Here is a 6,762-nt window from a genome sequence, read left to right on the forward strand (position 1 = left end):
AGGCTCCATCGGCTGTTGGCTCCGTTGATTCGTGGCGCCTGTGCGGGCTCCGACCTGTGGGGACTCCAGTCTCACTGACCTCGCGGCCCACCAGGAGACTTTATGAATGTAATGTGCTTGCCGCAAATACTTGTAGCGAGGTCGAAAAAGCTGCAAGCATTCACAGGATGTAGCTTTGAATTTATTATATGGAACATGGTGCCTGAGAATATTGTATTAGATAGAAATGTCTTTTTCCAGGATTCTTGAGAAATTATATCTAGTGTCAGTGAGGATAAAATTACACTGGGATTTATGATCACCGTCAAGTGTTGAAAACATCTAAGTGCACACACAAGTACATTCTAAAGAACAACGGGGAAGAAACATTAGTCATCTGTGACAATATCCCAGTAATTTATGCATATGAGCTGTGCTCATTCTCGCACTTGCTCAGTAAATCAGTCAGTGACCTTTGACTTGGAAATAAACCATTCCTGTTTTTGATTCCAAAATGAGTGTGTGTGTGTAGCCATCTTTCTCTGTACATTATGTACTAGTTACTTATTTTATAAGCAGGACTTACCAACGCGAGGCTGGCTGACTTCGGGGCTGTGGCGGCGTTGCGGCGGCGGTGACCCGACTTTGGAGCCTCGGCGGCGGGCACAGTGGATGACAACGTCGGGAGCTCGCCGGGAGCTCGCAGGTCACAGGTTGGTGACCTGTTCTCCAGAGCTCCCGCAACAGCGCAGAAATGGGCCCTTCAGCCCACCAAGTCCGCATCGACCAGCGATCCCAACACTTGTCCTACACACACTAGGGACAATTTACATTCATACCGAGCCAATCAATGTACAAACCTGTACATCTTTGGCGAGTGGGAGGAAACCAAGTAGTGTTAGGGCAGGGCAAAGCATAGCAGGTCGTAGTTGAACATGGGTGAGAGGGGTTTTTTGGTAGACAGATAGTTGGACCAAGCCCAGTGCTGAACACACACAAGGTGTGAGACAAAAGGATTAGTGAGTTACATACTGGAAAGCAAGAGGATTGACCCTCTCCTTTCTTCCCCCCTCTCCCCTCTCCGCCCCTGAGCCTTGGCTAACCTTGCTCCTATCTCTCCCTTTCCCTCCCCCTCCACCTACATTCCTTCCCCATGCAACACAATTCACACCACATCAATCGTCTAGCTGCACAACTGACACCACATCAGTCCTCCAGCTTCACCTCACACCACATCAATCCTCTAACTTCACAACTCACACCACATCAATCCTCCAGCTTCACAATTCTGAACCTTCTGAATTTTGTAGTCGGCATGGGCAGTACTCTGCATATCGCCAACTTGGACAATTTTACATTTTTATCAAGCCAATTAATCATGCCAATTAACCTACAAACCTGTACGTCATTGGAGTGTGGGAGGAAACCGAAGATCTCGGAGAAAACCCACGCAGATCACGGGGAGAACGTACAAACTCCATACAGACAGCACCTGTAGTCGGGATCAAACCCGGATCTCTGGCGCTGCATTTTGCTGTAAGGCAGCAACTCTACCGCTGGGTGATCGTGACTTCCCCGCATCACAATTCACACCACATCAATCCTCTAGCTTCACAATTCTTGTCTAGACTAGAAAATGTATTACTGGCGGAAGTTTGGCATGTCTCAGCCAAAGCTTACCAACATTATGGTGTTGAAGGCAGTGCTATAATCGTTAAATAGGAGGCTAACATAGGAGTCCTTGTTGTCTCGATGTTCCAGAGATTAGTTTAGGGCTAAGGAGATGGCATCTGTTGGGGACCTGTTGCAACAGTAAACGAACTGCAGTGGGAGGGAAACAAGCCCACGCGGTCATAGGGAGAACATACAAACTCCACACAGCCAAAACCCGAGGTCAGAGTCGAACTGGGTCACTGGCAATGTGAGGCAGCAATTATAAGGAATAGGAGTAGAACTAGGCCATTTGGCCCATCAAGTCTACACCATTCAATCATGGCTGATCTATCTCTCCCTCTTAGCCCCATTCTCCTGCCTTCTCCCCATAACCTCTGATACTTGCACTAATCAAGAATCTATCTACCTCTGCCTGAAAAATATCCACAGACTTGACCTCCGTAGCCTTCTGTGGCAAATAATTCCACAGATTCACTACCCTTAGACTAAAGACATTTCTCCTCACCTCCTTCCTAATATAACATCCTTTAATATAACCTCTAGTCCAAGACTCTCCCGCTAGTGGAAACATCCTCTCCAAATCCATTTTATCCAAGCCTTTCAATATACTGTATGTTTCAATGATGTCCCCCTTTATTCTACTAAATTCCAGCGAGTGCCGACAAACGCTCATCATAGGTCAACCTTGATTCTAGCAGCAGTGCAGGGTATTGCACACAGGATTTGAGACGTTGTGTTACAACTGCAAAGGTTAAAGCCACATTTGGAGTAATATGTACAGTTCATATTGCCCCTATATAGGGAGACTGGAAAAGATGCAAAAAATAGAATTATGAGGCTGTTACCGGATCTGGAAGGTTTGCGCTATATGGCGAAGCTGGATAGACTGTGTCGTTTTTGCTCTGGAATGTAAGAGGCTGAGTGTGACTGCTGTGGTCTGTCCATTATGGCAAATTATTTGGTACGCAATGGGGCGCAAATGCCAGAGATTTCCCCCTCCCCCCCCCCCCTCCCCCCGTCAGGCCTTTGGTCTTACGAAGGATAGAGTGAACAGCTCCCATATCATAGCAGAGAGACCGCAAACTTAATCCGTGAAGCATGTTATAAAAGCTGGGAATCTACAACTCTGATCTTGGATGGCCGCTGCCAAGCCACCCAAGAGTGTTGCTTTTGCCCATGGTTTGCGCAGGAGACTTATAAAATCATGATGGGTAAATATGAGGTAAATAGCCCGCAGTCGTTTCTCAGACAGTGGGGAATCTAAAACGGGAGATCACAGGTTTAAGTCGAGAGGGGAAAGATTTAAAAGGAACCTCCGCGACAACTTTTTTTCACACAGAGGGTGGTGCATATTTGGAACAAGCTGCCAGAGGAAGTGATAGAGAGCCAGGTACAGATACAACATTTAAAAGTAATTTGAACAGATACATGGATAGGAAAGGGTTGGAGGGATAGGGGCCAGCGGTAGACAATTGGGACTAGCTCGGTTAAGCAACTTGATCGGCATGGAGGAGTTGGGCCGTAGGGCCTTTTTCCATGCTGTAAAGCTCGATGACTCTATGAATCGAAGTCATTATTTTTGTATAAATCCTGTCTATCTGCTTCTCAGACAAGTAACAGGGTTTATTCCATTTCAAAATGTTTCCACAATCTGACGCAATAGTTAATATCACAGTTGGTCCCATTCTGTTTCTCAACAGTGCAGTCCCCTGCCCCTAAAGGCCAAATGTCTATTTTCTATACATTTTCCATCTATCGTCATGCTATTGAGTTATTTTTGGTTGCTGAACAGACGTGTTGTCATTGTTTTTTGGTGATGTGCTGGAAAGGAATGTAATGATGATTTTAAAGTTTTTTTCTAATTTCGAGTCATAGACTATGACTGGAAAATAAAGCTTAATGATCATATCATTTTCGCACATCACCAAAAATATATATTTTCGCACTTTGAAATGCAGTATCTGAAATGTATTGAATCTTCAAAAAGTTAGTTTGTTTCTGTGTTCTACAGTTCCACGACTCTACTACTGCCCAACTCAGCAAATAAATGGAACTTAATGAACTCACTCCATTTTTGTTGATTTTCAACGAGCCTGTTTTCTTCCATCCCTTTCCATAACAGATTGTTTTTTAATAAAGTCTACCTAATGCTCCCCTGCCCTTTCTCTCTCCTTCTTCCTTGTAGAGTAGGCATGTGTAGCCAATGCCTCTCCTTATGCCAAACAAACTCTCTGGTCATAATAATAATAATAATGGATGGGATTTATATAGCGCCTTTCTAATACTCAAGGCGCTTTACATCGCATTATTCATTCACTCCTCAGTCATACTCGGTGGTGGTGAGCTACTTCTGTAGCCACAGCTGCCCTGGGGCAGACTGACGGAAGCGTGGCTGCCAATCTGCGCCTACGGCCCCTCCGACCACCACCAATCACTCACACACATTCACACACATTCACACACAGGCAAAGGTGGGTGAAGTGTCTTGCCCAAGGACACAACGACAGTATGCACTCCAAGCGGGATTCGAACCGGCTACCTTCCGGTTGCCAGCCGAACACTTAGCCCATTGTGCCATCTGTCGTCCCATGTCATAGACCATGATTCCACATGAGTGGGTGTAGACGAACTTCGTCAAGATCTCATCCATTCCCACCCAATCCACCCACTCGCAAGGTACTTTCCCCTGCAATCGCAGAAGATGCCACACCTGTCCCTGCATCTCCTCCCTCGACTCTGTCCAGGGACCCCGACAGTCCTTTCAAGTTAGGCTGAGGTTCACTTGCAACTCCTCCAACCTCATCTACTGTATCCGTTGTTCCAGATGTGGCCTCATATACATCGGCGAGACCAGGCGTAGACAGGGCGATCGTTTTGCTGAACACTTTCGCTCAGTACCCGATCTCCCGGTTGCCAAACACTTTAATTCTCCTTCCCATTCCCACACAAACCTTTCTGTCCTAGGTCTCCTCCATTGTCAGAGTGAGGCTAAACGCAAATTGGAGGAACAGCATCTCATATTTCGCTTGGGCAGCTTACAGCCCAGTGGTATGAATATTGATTTCTCTAACTTCAAGTAAACCCCGGCATTCCCTCTCTCTCTGTTCCTCCCCCACCTGTCGCACCAGCTTCTCATTTTCACCCAACAGATAGCTAACAAGGGACTGTTTCCTTTATCATCGTTACTTTTTTGCATTTATTTCATTCATTGTTCCTTATCTCTCCACATCAACGTCTATATCTCTTGTTTCCCTTTCCCGTGACTTTGAGTCTGAAGAAAGATCTCGACCCGAAACGTCACCCATTCCTCTCCAGAGATGCTGCCTGTCTCGCTGAGTTACTCCAGCATTTTGAGTCTATCTTCATTAAGATGTTGCCTGGGACAGAACGCTGCTCTCTTTACTTTGTTCCTTTACGCAAAGAGCGAGTTGTTTCAGGGTTGAGCAGTTCAGTTATAAGGAGAGACTAGAAATGCTGGGCGTGTGTTCCCTCAAGTTGAGGAGGCTGGGGGTGACCTGATAGGGAAAAGCTTATGATGGGCAATTTATAAGGTGGATAGTACAAACCTTTTCCCCCAAAATAGGGGTGTATAAAATAAGGGGCAATAGGTATAAGGTGAGAGGTAGGATTTTTAGATGGGATCTAAGGGGGAAATTTTTCACATTGAGTGGATGGACACTGGACAATGGTGGCTGCAGCAGGGGCAGGGGCTGGTACTCCCACTTCATTTAAGAAGCATCTACACAAGCACTTGAATTTGCCAAGTTGCAGAAGGCTACAGTCCAAATCCAGGGAATTGGAATGAGTACAGATAAGTACAATGGTTGGCATGGTAGCTTAAAGACCTGTTTATTGCCCTGGACAAAGCCATGCTGACAGCCTCTAATTATCCCCTTCTCTTCCAAATATGGGTTAATCCTATCCTTAAGAAATCTCTCCATTATCTTTCCCACCGCTGATGTGAGGCTCACTGGCCGAAAATGTCCTGGATTATACCTCTTTGCGTTGTTAAACAATGGATCAACATTATTTTCAGTCCTCCAGGTCCTCACCTAACCATAGAGAGGATACAAAGGTATTTCTCAAGGTCCATCTTTTACCTTTAATATTAACCTGCGATAGATCCCCATCATGGCTTGAAGATATAACCACCTTAATGCTGTTCAAGAGCACCAAAACCCCCACCTTCTTGATCTCAAACTGCCCCACCATTGACCTCACTTTCTTCCATGTCCTTCTCCTTGGTGAATACTGATGCAGAGTACACATCTAGCAGCTTTAGTTATACTATTGTCATGTGTACCGAGGCTTTGTTTTGCATGCTATCCAATTAGATATGATAAAACTATACATAAATACAATCAAGTCACACTTGAGTCCAATTCATGGGGCAAAGAGGAAGGTACACAGTGCAGAATATAGTTCTCAGCATTGTAACGCACCACTTCCACAGACAAAGTCCAATGTCCACAATGGGGTAGATGTGAATCCGACAATACTCTAGCTTATGGAAGGATGATTCAGAAGCCTGATTACAAAGGGCTTTTTGTAAGGCTGTTGCTGAGTCTGGTGGTGCAAGCTGGCAAGCTTACCCTTTCTTTTGCCCAAAGGAATGACTGGGGTAGGACATGTCTTTGATTATGCTGGCTGCTTTTCGAGGCATCATGTAGTGTAGATGGAGTCAGTGGTGGGGAATCTGGTCATTGTGGTGAGCTGAGCTACATCCACAACTCTCTGCACTTTCTTGTGGTCTTGGGCTTGTGGTCTTCTTTGAACACCAAGCTCTGATGTAACCCGACTCTATGCATTCTATGGTGCATCTGTAGCGGTTTGAAGGAGTCACTGGAGGTATGCCAAATTTCTTTGGACACCCATGGAAGTAGAAGCGTTGGCGTGCCTTCTTGGTAGTCGTTTCATCGTGGCTGGTCCACAATAGTTTGTTGGTGATATTAATGCTCTCAACTGCTTCCCTGTCGCCCTATTGATGCTGATTGGGGCATGTACTCATCCACGCTTCCTGAATTCAATAACTAGCTCCTTTGTCTTGTTCAGGGTGAGGTTGTTGTCCTGACCACAATGTTACCAAGTTCTCTACCTCCTTCCCGTACC

Source organism: Amblyraja radiata, chromosome 4 (genome assembly GCF_010909765.2).
Source record: "Amblyraja radiata isolate CabotCenter1 chromosome 4, sAmbRad1.1.pri, whole genome shotgun sequence".
NCBI lineage: Eukaryota > Metazoa > Chordata > Chondrichthyes > Rajiformes > Rajidae > Amblyraja > Amblyraja radiata.